The sequence below is a fragment of the Lynx canadensis genome, chromosome B3 (genome assembly GCF_007474595.2).
Source record: "Lynx canadensis isolate LIC74 chromosome B3, mLynCan4.pri.v2, whole genome shotgun sequence".
Classification (NCBI taxonomy): Eukaryota; Metazoa; Chordata; class Mammalia; order Carnivora; family Felidae; genus Lynx; species Lynx canadensis.
In genome coordinates, this window is record NC_044308.2 from 79,124,827 (window position 1) to 79,141,447 (window position 16,621).

Here is a 16,621-nt window from a genome sequence, read left to right on the forward strand (position 1 = left end):
AATGTGCCTTTGTCAGACACAGACTTTGAGTACTCTCTTGACTTAATAAAGTTAAGCACCACTTATAATCAGTACTTCACTTTGCTTTTTTCTATCATATAGCCTGTTGGTTGTCCTGTTGTTCTAGCAGACATCTTGCATAGGTGTTCACTGGTACTCTCCCACTATGGAGGCACTCAAATTCTCAAGCTTCTAGCTACTACCAAGTTGCACAAAATGTAGTTTGACTTCTTATAACCCAGTATTCATCATCATTGCTTAATGTACCAAACCTTCATAATTCCCAGTATCATTTCATTTTGACTCACATTTGTATGCATTGAACAAGATTGAAAAAGTCCTCTGAGTTTCAATTTAAGTGTTAAAAATTGTCACTGAAAGTGCTTACTTCAGCAGCACACATACTAAAATTGGAACGATACAGAGAAGATTAGCATGGCCTCTGCACAAGGGTGACATGCAAATTTGTGAAGCATTCCATATGAAAATAATAATAATCACTGAAAATATGAGTCATATAAGCTAAAACCAACTAGCTTTAGTCTTGAAAAATCACATAAAGTATTTATGAAATGTATAAACCCTAGGAAATTATTTTCAAACAATGATAGGTTTGAATACAATTTAATCAATAATATCATATGTAACTTAGAAACTTTTATTGATGAAAATTTTGGTATTCTATTATTCCATTAGCAAACCATCCTTATTGAACACCTTTGGGATCTTCAAAGGTACAGAATAAGATTTAGTTTTGTGCTTTGAATTTTTTCAATCATTCTCCTCTAAAATTATTTGCATGCAATAGTTAACCAGTACATACTTTAAATTGAACAGAAAGTACAGTAGGTTGGACTTGGATATAATAAAAAGATTTTTATTATTTATTGATTTAAGTAATGAAGAAATACATTTGGGAAAAATTATTTCATGAAACATTACTTATAGAGTACCAATATGAAGCCCATTGAGTTCCTCTCCTTTTTTTACTTATTTTTTTTATTCTTTCTATCCTCCTTCTATTTAATTTTTCTCTCTTGGGAAGACAGATTGTCAAAACATCAAGTAAGGTCTCCTAGGATTGCTTGTACTTCTGAAAGCTCAGTCTTCTCTGCTATATCTTTGGCTTCTTTGTGTTTTTGTGTCATCGGGACTGAAGAGATATGTGATGGTGGAATTCTAGCTCAAAAGCCAAAAGAATGGTTAAATAAATTGGGTGGCGTAGATATTTGAGAAGACAGGTAAGCGCTTGATGTTACACAGGCTTTTTCACGACAGGAAAACCTCACTTTGTCAACTTGACAATTAAACAACAAGATAACTCTTACGCACTTCAAAACACATTCCAAACTTGAGAATCATAGTGGAAAGGCATTGCCTTTTTTCCAGTGCTGCAGGGAAACTGTACAGGGGTTTCTGAATGGAGGAAGAGGTACAGAGTTTGTGGGATTTTAAACATTATACAACTGATGAAGGTACCTACTAACCAGAGGAATTTAGAATGATCTTTGATTATAAGGTAGTACATTTTTAGATACATGTTTGCTTATCTGCAATGCTTAGAAGAAAACGTTCCTGTTCCTCCTTGTGTTCACTATATGGCAATTTTGAGAAGTTATCAGTGGAAGATTTTAGAATCCAAACAAATAGCTTTAAAAAATTAGAGTGGTTGGGGCACCCTGGTGGCTCAGTCAGTTAAGCATCCAACTCTAGATTTCAGCTCAGGTCATGATCTCACAGTTGTGAGATAGAGCCCCACATCAGCACAGAGCCTGCTTGAGATTCTCTCTCTCAAAATTAAAAAAAAAAAAAAACTTAAAAAAATTAGAGTGGTTTATTTGGTTTATAAATTCACAGAATAATACCCCACAAAGACTTAGGAATACTTATTATTTGTCAGGCTTATAATGTGGCTGACATTGAGTATGATGATTTTACTTTACGATTATAACATATATAACAGTTATGTTAATTGCTATGGCTTTGGATTTCAGAAGGGAGGGTAAGTGCTCTCAGGTTTAACTCTGAAATTTTTGGGAAATGAAGATGAAGTGCATTTGAAGCGTCCCTATGTGCATATCTCTACATGACTCTAAACAACTGGAAATCCACTTGGGAGAGAGTCCATGACAGAATGAAGGCATAACTTCCAGGGCCAGGCAACTATTTACTCATATCACTGGGCCTGATAAGGAAAATAGGATATTTTCAGAGGAGGAAATACTGCTATTACCTGCCTCTGACTTAATAAGGGGTAAACCCTACATGTGATATGTCTCTAGGATCAGGCAGAGCCTTTTGGGGTTTACCTACAGTTAGATACATATCTATATCCACATCTCTATCTATCTATCTTAGAAATATAATTACACAGGGGATATTTGTTAACAACCATACTAGTATTTACCCAGGATCAAGTCTAATTTTGAAGACATCAAGCCTTTTCCACTTCTATAAACCTCATTTTCAGAACTGGGAAGGGTATTTGTGTCCATTTGTCTGTTGATCCTGACCTTCTCAAATTCTTCTCAAAGCCTTGGATACCCTTTTGACTCAAATAAAATAGGATTGGGGAGACTTTTTCCAATGCTTTATAGCATCACGGTACAAATCTAATTTAGGAACATCCATCCAAAATACCAAACTTGAAAAGGAATGAGTTACATATAATTGCCTTGCTTCCACTCACCTATTTTGGCTTTATGTTTTGTTTTGTTTTGTTTTAGAAAACAAATCTTCCTTCAGTAAACAACCAGTAACTTGGTATCAACCGTATAGAAGAAAAACATCCTGCTCAGTGGCCTATCCAACAATATATGCTGTTTGCCACCTACAGAGCCACATGTACTAAAATGCACTAAAATGACTGTACAGGATATAACTAAAACAAATCCATTGTGAGATTTCATACCAAATCCAGAGTGTTCTGGGGCCACTAACTGAACAGAATTAAGGAACGACTGTTGATATAGGTGGCTACAGAAACAACTACTCTCCAAGCATTTGGACAACCAGCTCTAATAAATTTCTTTCTCAGTAGTTTATTCTATGGACTGGAGATAGCCATCTGAGATACCTAGAGAAATCACAAGCAATCAGACAGTTATCTTTATATGAGGTACTACGTCTTAAATACAAGATTAAAGATTCCATGCTGTTATGACCTAAAATATTAAAGATGTTTTTTCAGTGGTAGTTAGTTCAAAGGATATTACTATTTCTCAATATTTCATTCATTCTTAATCACTGGCAAAATGGCCTTTCACTGGTAAATTTAGGCAACAAAACAGGGTTTTTAGTTATTATTAAAAAATGAGATTTCTCTTTAGTTACTTGTATAGTTTGGAAAATTCAACTCTATTTACATAGTAGTTACTTAAGTGATACTCATTATTCTGAATGACCTTTTCTTTGTTATAACTTCTAACCAATTTAGCAAAGCCATCAAATTCTTCAAGTTAACCTGGGAGGAAGTAACAGTTTTCTCTTCTTACTCATCCAAAATAATAATAGCAAGAAACCATTTTTCTAAACGCTATTTTAAACCAACGCATGCCTGTGAACTTCCCTCCCTGACTATTTCAGAAGCTTCTCTTAAGTCATTATAGTAAGTCCATCCATGCCTCAATTCAGCACAACAATTATCTAGTGTTTACTATATTCAAAACATGAGTAAAATATGACGTTGTCTTCAAAGAGTTTATAAACTGTGTATAATTTCTGTTATCTAGCTGCATATTTTAGTTCAAGTGAGTCAGCAAACTTTAAAAAGCCTGACTTTATAATGTTATCACCAACTTGCAAGTTTAGATCAACTTTAGTTGTTGCTAACCTTAATAGAAATACAGCCTATCTTTTCAAATACCATGCAACCTTATTACCACTTTTGCAGATGAAGGAAGTGAAACAATATGGGTCAAGTGAGTTGCTCCATGATTAATGAAGCAAAAAGTAGAACTCATTGTCTCCTTGTATGTTTAACCAAGAGCTCAAGAGAGTGTAAATTGTGAACAATTTAAATTAAATGGAAGTGTTAAAACTTACCGGAGCAATTTTGAGTCAGGTATTCTAGTTAATAAAGGATAACCAGAAGCAATTTTAGTTGTGTGCAGTATTTGTTATACTCTAAGAATGGTATAGTTTGCTTCAAACAATGATTAAAAAATAGAAATAGTATCCATCAATGGATATATTTTCTTTTTGAATTTACTGACAAAAAAAGGTGCAGATGGCACCCCAAATAAGAGACTGGCATGGACCAGTATCTTCTCTGTGAAAATGACTAATGTATTACTATGCTTCTGCCAGAACTTACATAAAGAGACTGCCAAAAATGATCATATCATTATCAGCTAGTGTTCCCAATTGTTCACTGTTTGTATCACATATGGATCCTCTGAAATGCAGAACTCCTACCTAAAGAAACCCTAATATCATTATAAAACATGAACTTTTGCATGTTTTTAAAATGTTTTAAGAAAACTGTATTTGTTCTACAATAAACAGACATATTTTCCTGGTGTCAGTTAAACAAAAAAACAGTGCAAAAAATAAATGAGATTCAAGTTTCAAAAGTTATATTTGGAAAGGAAAATTAGAATACAAAGAAGATTTGATGTAGATGTCTATGTAAACAAATCAGCTTTGTTCTTTCACTCCCTGTATATTTTTAGCTATCAGCCATCTACTAAACATCTAGCGCTAACCATTTGGTCACAGAGGGTCATTGATTTCTCTCAACTTGTGAGGCTTTAATATAGATTAATTGAATGTGACGGTGCAATACACCCAATTCTCATATTATATCCCATGACATTAAAATGAAAAGAAGATGAAATAAGAGGTTCATCTGGTTATTTATTACACAGTAAGCACCGCTTAGCTTCTCACTGGTGCAAAAGTTAGTTCATTTTTACATGAATATACATATTTTACATCATCAAATAACAAGGAACTGGATATTGGTATTCTTCATACTCACGCACACACACACACATACACACACAACCTTTTATACTATCAACTATAAAATACTAGAAATTGAAACATAGATCATCTTTCTATGTAAAGTATTTCAAATGGAAAATGACAGTTGGGTAGAGTGTAACTTGAAAAGTAGTCTTGGGGAATGGGGAAGGGTTGAATATGTGAAGCACAGAGGAATTTTAGGGCAGGGAAAGTGTTCTTTATGATACTGTAATTGGGGATATATGACATGGTATATTTGTCAAATCCATAAGACTTTAAAGGAAGAAGAGTGAAACTTAATAAAAGTTTTAAAAAAGACATTTAGGAAGTCAAGGGATCACAGAATGTGACAAAAAAAATCTAACTACATTACAAATGTATGAAATAATCTCACTAAAGGTGGTAAGGGGAAAATGCTGACCTAAATAACTGGAAATGAGTGGACTTTAACACCAAACATAAAAGAAAGTGTGCATAAATACCATATTGTAGCTCATAAATTTGGTAAAGTTTAACAATTCTGAAACCACTATGCATGTATGCTGGAACTGAATAAGTAAGCAAATGGGTGCTAGATGGTAAGAGCCAGGTTTCTCACTGTCAGAATGAGAAATTATAAATGAGCAAGAAAAAGCTAGAATGATTCATGTGGTAGTGTATTAGAGACATCAATTTGAACGTAACATAGATACAGATGGACATATATATATATATGTGTGTGTGTATATATATACACACACACACACACATATATATATATATATATATGTAAAATTCCTTCCCCCCCTCTACATATATGTAGATACACATACACATACATAGATATATACAGTGAGGGGGTATATAGATATAGAGATTGATATAAATATAGATACAATATGCATGCACACACACAGGTTATTTGATATATTTTTTTCTTTGCTCTGTCAGATGAAAGGGCCTAAAAGCAAAGACATCCCACTAGAAATGAGTATAACTAGTACTCACTTGGTTTGTACCACCATTTTCCAATGGAAAGAATCAGAGTTGCTTGAAAAACTGGTTGATTCTAGCACTGGGCAGAAAATATACAAAATGAGGCTAGAGTGTATACTGATGCCAGAAAGTAAGGAAGTGTTAACAACATACACGCACACACACACACACACACACACAAAATGGGGGTATATCAAAAGGACATAGGAGCCAACTGAAAGAATTCCCAGTGGCCAAAACTGACACAATTTGAACAAAAAAAATAAGTAAAACAGCATTGGATTTTAGTCCAAAATCTAAAATAAATATTCACAAATCCATACTGACATATAAATGATTGAATAAATAAAAGGGAGATAATAGACAAATCCCCAACGCAAAAGAATGCCAAATAAACTATGTAGACATTTCTTCCTCACTGAAGTGGATGATAACTCTCTACTTCTTTATTTTTATTTTTTTTAATGTTTTATTTTATTTTTGAGAGACAGAGAGAGACAGCATGAGTGGGGGAGGAGCAGAGAGAGAGGGAGACACAGAATCCGAAACAGGCTCCAGACTCTGAGCTGTCAGCACAAAGCCCGACCCGGGGCTCAAACCCACGAGCCATGAGATCACAACCTGAGCTGAAGTCGGACACTGAACCAACTGAGCCACCCAGGAGCCCCTAACTCTCCACTTCTAAAGTCTTGGCTTCTCAGTATGACTTTCTTCATAGAATACAGAAAAAACAGGGGATTTTTAATTTTTTTTAAAATGTTTATTTATTTTTGAGAGAGACAGACAGAAAGAGTGTGATCAGGGGAGGGGCAGAGGGTAGGAGACACAGAATTCAAAGCAGGCTCCAGGCCCGGAGCTGTCAGCACAGAGCCCAATACGAGGCTTAAACTCATGATCATGACCTGAGCGCAATTTGGATGTGTAATCCACCTGGCCACCCAGGCACCCCATAAACTAGGGATTTTTCAAAACTTAACTATCCAGTAAGGAAAATTTTCCAATACTACCTAATCCAAGTGATCAAAGACAACATCCACAGTAACGAATCATTTGACAAAAATGCCACTTTACCTCTGTGATCTCCCTCCTAAAATCCTAGTTTAATCACAATACAATAATCAGACAAGTCCTATGTAAGTGACTTTCTACAAAATACCTAACCAGCACTCTTTAAAACCCTTAAGGTCACCAAAATCAGAGAAAGTCTGGGAAATAGTAACAATCAAGAAAAGTCCAAGGAGATATGACAACTAAATGTAAGGATCCTGGGAGAGAAAAAGGTAAATTAGGTTAAATGTAAGCCAATATGAATCAAGTATGGACTTCAGTTATTACTGAGGTTATCAATATTGATTCATTATTGTGTCAAACACCATACCACTGTAAGATGCTAATAATGAAGTACACTGGGTGTGAGTATATGGCAACTCTCTGTACTGTCTTTGTAACTTTTCTGTAAATCTAAATCAATTACATAATAAAAGTTTGTTTAATGAAAACTTGGTCTTGTGGATAAATTGAATTATGGATGAGTATTAAAGTGCTGTATTGTTACTGAGTATAAAAATGAATGGAGGGTAGAATTTAATAGATCAGAGCTCAGTAGAAAGATTTTTATTTGAATATCAACTTGAAACCCCTGTTTAGCTAAGCAAGTCAGGACTCCAACAAGAGTGTGAGCTGTCACAGTGCCATGAAAGCAGATGGCCATGACTGCACACAACTGGGAAACAAAACCCCAGGACCAGTTGGAAATAATATAGGATTCCTAGTCCAGGATGTCCAAATTGTGACAGACTTTTTGTTTATTTTTTACTTTAGTAAAATCAGTTTGTTGAATTAATTTCAAAGGATGTTATAGGTTACAAGAACACCCAATATAGTGATTAGAAAACAGTAGAAACTTCTTACTGGCGTGGACTATGGAATTACTTCTGCTTTTAAAAGAAAAAAGACAGTATCTGGTTATTCTTAATTGCATGCACTCCAGGTCTCTTTCACCTCAATCATTTGAAGATTTTAATATCTAGTATATACAAACTTGTATCCATCAAAACATAGCACATATTTTAAAAATACTATTGCGATAAAACTACAATGACCTTAAGGAGAAAGAGCTCACCATTCGAAAATCATGGTAGGGTCCTATCCAGTAGATCTCTCAAGTCAACCTCAGTCAACATGATCTTTGAGTATTAGGTAACTGGTCTGTTTTATTTCTAATCATAAACCTTAGACATATCATATATATAGATTCCTGAAGAATTCTAAAATGAGCTTATCATCACCCACATCTTATTGATCACAAAAAACTCGTACAAATACAACTCCAATTGTGTTACATTGACATCTTTTCCCAATAGCCTTGTCACTGTCCATTCATATTTTCATCCAAATTGTATTCCCATAATTTATGACTAAGTATAGCATGACTTTGTATGACTAAGTCATATATCCAGGTGTATTTAATTTTCATGTGTAGAATACCAAATTCTAAGACAGTTGATTCAGCCATAACACCTATCAGTTTTTTAAAATGCTTCGTGATATATATATATATATATATATATATATATATTTAAAAATAGTAAGCCTTTTTCCAAGGCCCAAGGTAAATTGCCACAGTCCCACAAAAATATTTAATGGACCCCAAAAGACTTTCCTAATTTTTGCCATTATGTTTTACTCTCCTGACAGAATTCTTTATATGTTTCCCATATAAATATACCAGGGATGCCTTAAATCAGAGAAGTGATACAACACTATTAACTTTGTGAGAAATTATATCATGGTTAAAAGCACAGGCTCCAGAACCACACTTCCTGGTCTGAAGCTCAAATCCTTCATACACCTGCTGTGTGACACTGAAGAAGTTACTATATATCTCTTGCTTCATTTTATCTGCAAAATGCTACCTTGTCATAATTTAACAATATGTTATTTACTACTAATGCAGGTAGAAACAATTCCACAAGAGCATGGTGCCCACCATATGGTAAGGTAAAGCTTTGTTGAATGAAGGAATAAATGAATGAACGAGTCATCAGTAGTAGAAAAAGAATAAATATGCACAAAAGGAAATATGGGTGATAGCAGTGGAAATTGTGAATGCTAACTGGAACTTTAGCAATTGTAACGATAGCAGAAATGTACTGGAAGTGTTGCTCAGTATTGGACCCAATGGAGCTAATAATGTCAGCCTTCTTTCAGGAGATATATCTGAAATGTTAGCTGTGTTTTCTCAACTTATTTCCACTCAAGATGAAACTTCATCAGCTTCACACCTAATATAGGTGTTCACAGGCTTTCAGTAAATTTAAGGTAATTTATGATTTCATCTTTCTCAAGTAATTTTCAATCAAGTAAAGTTATCCAACAAGACTGGAAGTTTCACATGGAAACATTTTATTTTAAGGTTCATTAGTATGCGTAAATTCACAGCCCCTCCCAATCTCCATCCATTTTTTGCAAATAATTGAAAAAAAGTGACTCAACATACGTGGATACCAGTTTTTAGGTTAGCAAATAGGGCATGGCACTTTAAACGTTTTAAATGTGGAACATTAACTGTGCTATAATTGAATTTCTAATAATGAACCTGATTCTCCTTCCAAACTGAAGATAACATCCTGTGGTAAACATGAAAAACAGGAGCATGTCATAGAAAGCATATTATAGCATGAGGCAGGACATCTGTTTTCCAGTCCCTTACTCACGTCTTAAATGAATTTTATGTCACTTGGCCTCAGTTTCTTCATCTATAGAACAGGAATGATACCCACACAAAAACAGAAGCTTAACCAAATCCTTGCATTCACTCACTGTCTATTAAGCCCCTACAATGTGCCAAGGTCAGACTTTTTCCTACTCCTCTGTGATTTTTACAAGGGCTCACACAGGTATGAACTAGGAAAGGAGCACTGGAACAATGAGCCACAATGGGTGACATGGGAGTATGGCTACTTACTCATGTATCTTACTTGTACATCTGGTCCTGCTTGGGCTCAATCTGAATGTCCCATTCTCAACTAAGAATAAGTGCTGCTTGGCAGTTCTGACCAAATCTAGCTTATAGTGAATGTTTCCAGATACTTGGTCACTTGGTGTTTGCTCAAAAGTCAAGCATTCTAGGGCGCCTGGGTGGCTCAGTCTGTTAAGCACCTGACTCTTGATTTTGGCTCAGGTCATGATCTCATGGTTCATGACTCCAAGCCCCATGTTGGGCTCTGTGCTGACAATGTAGAGCCTGTTTGGGATTCTGTCTCTCTCCTTCTCTCTCTGCCCCTCCCCAGTTCTCCCTCTCCCTCCCTCCCTCCCTCCCTGCTTCCCTCCCTCCTTCTCTCTCTCTCTCTTGCTCTCAAAATAAATAAATAAATAAGCTTAAAAAAGGAACATACTTTGTAAATCACGGTCAAAAAAAAATAAATAAAAAAGTCAAGCATTCCATTTCAACTAAGGACCAGTACCATGTTAAGAGCTATTTCTCAAAGACTGTATAATCTGTGCTACACATGGCATGGTGTTCCAGATTCCATTAGCCTTCAACTGAATTCTCCCATTGGGTCCTGTCATCATCTCTATGCTGCATCTTTTCCCAATACTAATACCTGACTACCTTAGAGTCTGCTGGATCATATGGTTCACATGGCCAGGCTGAAGCTCTGCAGCCTGGAACTTCAGACCTATTGGCCGATCCTGGCTCAACTTAAAGCTGGCAGCCTCCCCGTCACCCACTACTGCACTAAGGAAGTACTCTTAGGAGTGGGATGTGCTGTATCCAGAAGCCAAAAAAGATCTACCAAGGTACTTGGTACTTTGTGTAGGGATGCAAGATGCAGCAATTTATCTTTTACTTTGGAGGAGATATCCCAGCACACTGCTGGCCAGCGTACCCATGAATTTCACAGGAGTAGCAGATCCTTGGAACTGACTACAGATTATTTCCCATCCTTGGAGTGCAGGTGTCTTATCAAATCCACCAGCATTCTAGCCACCTTTTGCCTATCCTGTCCAATCAGCATTATGTCATTTTTGTAATGGATCTCTGTGACATTCTGTGTGATGGTCAATGCATTTCAGATTCCTTTGGACTATATTCCGACAGAAGCAAGAAAGTTCATGTATCCGAGAGGCAACTGTTTCTGATCTACTTTTCTAAGTGGAATGAAGAGGAATGAATATGTCAAATTACTGATCACATACCACGTACTTAAAATATTAATAATCTGCTTCCAACAGTGATATCACAGAAGGCAGAGAAACCATTACCAAGACTACTACTTGGTTAAGTCTCCACTAGTCTATCAAAAAAAAAAAAGTCTGCACTAAAAAAGTAACTGTAGAGTTACTCTGCAGGATAGGGTTTCTATAATCCCAAACTAAGCAGAAAATAAAAAGAAATATGATAAGGTAAATATGGCAAAATAAACAGAAACGTGATAAAGACTCCCATAAGTACAATGGTTAGAACTTTGATAGTGGCACTAATCTCCCTCCAACACCTACCATGATAGCTTATATTCCACAGACCAAGTACCCAGTGTGAGTTTTGTTCCAACTGCCAAGTATATCAGTTTCAAATATATATACTTGGTAAGTGGGAATGACCACGGAGTGGGTCCACAGACCCAGTGATTATACTGGGAACAAGATCTTACCCAGGACTTCCTGAAGGCCTGTGCTCTAAATCAGATGCCATGACACCACCATAGGACTATTTCTTTGGGTTCCATCTTTCCAAACATGTTAATGAGCCTACATCTGTGACTATATCCCCAGTAGTCAGTCTGGACTGAGGAGGAAAGCCACCATTGAATTTCTTCATGATCTTGATGCCCCTCTTATTGGTATATTCCTGATGGCTTTGAATGAATGGTATTTCCTCTGAACCATGTTGAGGAACACAGTCCTCTGACGGGTCTTCTATTCTTCCATAAGACATCCATCCCAGGATGCCCAATTCCCTCAGACCCTTTATTCCTTTTTTCATTATCTTCCAAGGTAACTCAGGATTTCGTTCCACTTTGCTAAATGTTGTACAGCTTCTGAGAATCACTTTAGCAACAAGTTTGGGCTATTCCCCTGGGTTTCCTATTATCATTTTAATCCTGTATCCCAAGAATGCTCCCAAATCAATAAATTCTTCCTATTTAGTTTTACATTCTAGCCCTCTTGATCCCTGATGTACTCCCCTGGCTCCTGCTGATACACACTAATGAATTTTTGCAAATCTTTTGTCTTTTTCCCTCCTTTATGAGGCCCATCTGGGTTATACAGAGATTTAATCCTAGTTAGCACCTTGGCAACCAAGACAGAAGGTGGGGATAGTCCCTGAGGGAGGCACCCGTTAGCCTGTGGAGGAAAGACTTCAGTATCATACAGTACAGGGAAGTCCTAGCTGTTATTAGGGAAGGGAGACCACTTCTACAAGCCCAAAGAATCTATGGGTTCTACAGAACCAATATCATCACAAGAAATAAACCATATGCCCTATTCCATTTTCACAGTGCTAGGTGTTCCCCACCAGGGTTCTGACCTTTGCATAACAGACCTGTACTGGCTGAGTATTCAGATGTCTCTGGAGTTCTGCAACCCTAATAATGACATCTTCAGGCTGCTGCTCTATATATCTGCTTTTCCGCTGCAGAAAATAAGGGCCTTCTTTATAAATTGCCATGAAGGCTCTTTGGTTATCATGCTTAGTCATTTATTGCCCTTAGTCTGTCATTATCTTTCTGTAAGACATGTACATGACTTACCAATAACCAGCCAATTCTGTCTTACTGGCATTGTTTCCATCATATCTTTCAAACACCTGCATTACTGCACTTGCCAAAGCATTTCCTTACAGGGACATTTTTCCAGGTCACCCCTGGTGAAATGCTTATCAACTACTAAATTGTGCCAGAATCTCTTCATGTCCCATCTACCAACCAGAATAGCATCCTTTGGACTCACCAGGCTATAGGTGAGCCAATTCCAAACGAACTTACCACAGCCACAGTTTCTCAAACCACTTTCAGAACCCCTTATGCTGGACCAGGTCCTCCAAGAAGCCAACGTCAAGGCAGAATTAGAAATACAAGAAACCAGCAAGTGAACATAAAAAAGGAGCCAGAAGAGTCTGGGAAAGCCATAAGACTGATACAGATCCGACACTTGTGAAGGACAATGGGAAGGAAGGAAGTGCGTTTGGAAAAACTTTAGACTGCAGTGGAATTCTAAGGCAGTTCAGAAGGTGGTGGGAGTCCTGGAAATAAAGCCGGAGTGCTCTCACGTTTCCCAAGAATGGGCCTCTGTTAATGTCCCCTTCACATTTCTCATTGGCTAAGAATAGGCTGTGGGAGGTGCAGTGTCAGGGCGAACACAAGGATGCATTTTAGAGAGCAGCAGCTGAGGCTATGGGTCAGTGATGCTCTATAGTCTGCAATCTAAAAGGTACATTTTTGGGTCACCTGGGTGGCTCAGTTGGTTGAGTGGCTGACTTCAGCTTGGGTCATATCTCACAGGTCATGTGTTCGAGCCCTGTGCCAGGCTCTTGGCTGACAGCCCGGAGCCTGGAGCCTGCTTCCGATTCTGTGTCTCCCCCCACCCTCTCTCTCTGCCCTACCCCTGCTTTCTCTCTGTCTCTCCCTGTCTCTCTCTCAAAAATAATAAGCATTAAAAGACATTTAAAAAATAAAGTAAAAGGTACATTTTCATCACTGCCACAAGAGATAGCATTTATTGGACACATAAAAGATTCCAGTCACCATTCTAAGCACACAGTAGGAATTACCTTTTCAATTTTTCACAGCAACAATGTTAACTTTGTTTTTTTAATTATTTTGTTTTTGTAGCCGAGGCAACTGCATCTAAGTGGCTTGCCCAAGTTCACACAGCCAGAAAGTAGCAAAAATCGATTCAAACACAAATCTCTCTGGAGGCACAGCTAGATGCCTTTAACCACTTGCTTCCTATCGTCAGAGGGCTTAGAATCTGGCAGGTAAAGACACATGAGAACAGGCAAACATAATAAAACATGAATCTTCTTAATTAAGGCTGATAATTACAAATTGTCTATAAGAAAGACTGCTTTGGTATATCTGGAGAAAATCAGTGAATGCTTTGACTTATACCTAAAGGAAGAGTAGATATTTGTGTAAAAAACAGGGTTTCAGGGAAACAGGGAACAATGGTGAACAGGAAGAAGAATGTAGGAGCGTCACAAGGCTAGTTCTCACATGAACTTAAATATTTTCTGATTATTTGAAGCACCAGTAAGAGTCCTGATTCTTCTCAAGGGGTTGAAAAATAAGAAAACTGTTCAGTTCAAGCTTCTAGCAAGAGGCAACTTTTTACATCAGAAAAGGTTAAAACAAATATTTCCAATGCCAAAACAGGTAAAGGGGATGTTGATCATAGCAAATAAAATGCAGACGGGGAACAGTCAGTTGAAGAGTAATATCTAAAGCAGCAGTAATAGCAGCGGCAGTCTGCTGCCATTCCCAGAGTTAAAAATAAAGCCAGCATTTGGAGAGAATGTGGGAAGGAGGCAAAGTCTTCTGCAGAAGTCAACTGAATGAGAGTTGGTACTAAAAGGTGTCCGCGGAAGCCCCAAAGACAAATCACTGCCCACAATTTGACATATACCCCTTGGCATTAAAATCAATAATAGATAAATAACTTTATTTAAAAGTAAATACCTCAAAGGGTGCCTGGGTGTCTCAGTCGGTTAAGCGTCCAACTTCAGCTCAGGTCGTGGTCCCACTGCTTGTGTGTTCAAACCCCGCATCGGAATCTGTGCTGACAGCTCAGAGGCTGCAGTCTGCTTCAGATTCTGTCTTTCTCTCTCTCTGCTCCCCCCACTCATTCTCTGTCTCTCTCTGTCTCTCAAAAATAAGTGAACATTAAAAAAAAAATTAAAAAGTAAATAAATACCTCAATGCCTGAGTAAGGAAGGAGCAGTCATGAGAAAAGGATTTGGGCTGAACAAGATGGAGATTTTTCTCTTATAGAATAAACCTAATAAGTGTTAAGATTCTTATTTCCAACTACCAGTATCTTAAATGCCTATATCATTCCCACCTCAGTAATTCACTCTCACAGAAATTAAAGCATGGATACATGGAAATGGATATATAAAACAAGGTATCTTGTTTGTTATAGAAAAAGTTAGAGATCAATATTGACCTATAGGGGAATAATTATGCTATGATATATCAAAATGTACCAACCTGGAAAAAGTTACTTATGTGTTCAATAAATACTTAGTGAGAAATGACCAAGGACCAAACATTGTGCCAGGAGCTAGGGACACAGAAGTGAAGAAGACTGATATGGTCTCTGCCCTTATGGAGTTTGTAGTCAGGAAAACTAGACAGATAAATACCAAGTATACAATGCTGCATGCAAACAAAAAGGAAAATAAGACGTTGTGATAGAGAATCCATGAGGATCACAGATCCAAACAGATGAGAGGGTATAGGATCCACTTATAAGTGAAAGAATAGATCTTTAATAGCAGGAAAGACACAGCCTGCATTTTAACATATGAAAATAAATAAGATGATGATAATGGAGCTAGGCATGTATCTATTTACTGGTCAGAAGATGAGGGAATTAGTTCTCATCCACTATTTTCTATTTTCCTCCATGAGTTATATGCAAGTAGAGGATGGAGAGATATCTGTGAGGTGGAAGGTGAGAAAAAAAATAAGGTAAACATAGATAATTGCATACAGTGCAGATATGCATATTAATTACTCTTGCTGTAATTAATATATTTCATTCTCTTTGTTTGGCTTTCCACTTGGCAAAACCTCCAGGTTTAACACATGTGGAAAAAAAAACTGTGGAAATGACAAATACAACAATTAAAAACATAATGAGATTTAAATAAGGATGTATACATTATGAGCAACCAGGTAAATAGTGTTAAATAGAATTACATTCAAATTATTAAAATAACTAAAGTTGCAAACAAAATATGACTCATTTTAACATTATTTACCAAATGAAACAAACTAAAATGAATCTTTTCCTAAAATAATTTTTTAAAAAAACATTACGTTTTAAAGTGTCTCAATTTTTTTTAAAAAAACATATGGGCAGGTAGGAAATTTAAAATAAAAAGCAGAAGTTTTTGTACAGTCTAAATATAGATATGGTAGTGTGCCAGGTTTTAGCTGAAATTTCTCTATATATAACCTGTAATGGGTCCAGTATTTACTTTTTTTAATGTTTTGTTTCTAAAGAACATATAATGTAACTAATTAAATTCCAATTAATGAGGTTTTAATTTTTAATTGTTTTTTAATGTTTAAAAAATTTATACACCCTTTACCCATTTGTCTTGTTCCCTATTACCTACCTCTGGCAAAAACCAATCTGTTCTCTGTACCTATGAGCCTGGGTTTTTGTTTGTCTGTTTGTTTTTTGAGATTGTACATATAAGAGACAGCATACACTATTTGTTTTTCTCTACCTGACTTAATTTATTTCTCATAATGCCCTGCAGGTCCATCCATGTGGTTACAAATGGCAAGATTTCATTCTCTTTTATGGAGAATGTGTATATATACCACATTTTCTTTATCCATTCATCCATCACTGGAAACTTCTTTAACAAGAAATGTTAAGGGGACTTCTTTAAGCTAAGAAGAAAGGGTTCTAATTGGTAATAAGAAAACATATGAAA

General features: G+C 36.5%; 1 non-coding gene across 1 annotated transcript; it reads left to right on the forward strand.

The window, feature by feature from the left end:
- The first annotated feature begins 380 nt into the window (after positions 1-380).
- Positions 381-487, forward strand: LOC115517331. Its single transcript, XR_003969795.1, has one exon. It is a non-coding gene; the product is annotated as a U6 spliceosomal RNA (small nuclear RNA).
- Positions 488-16,621: the final 16,134 nt, after the last annotated feature.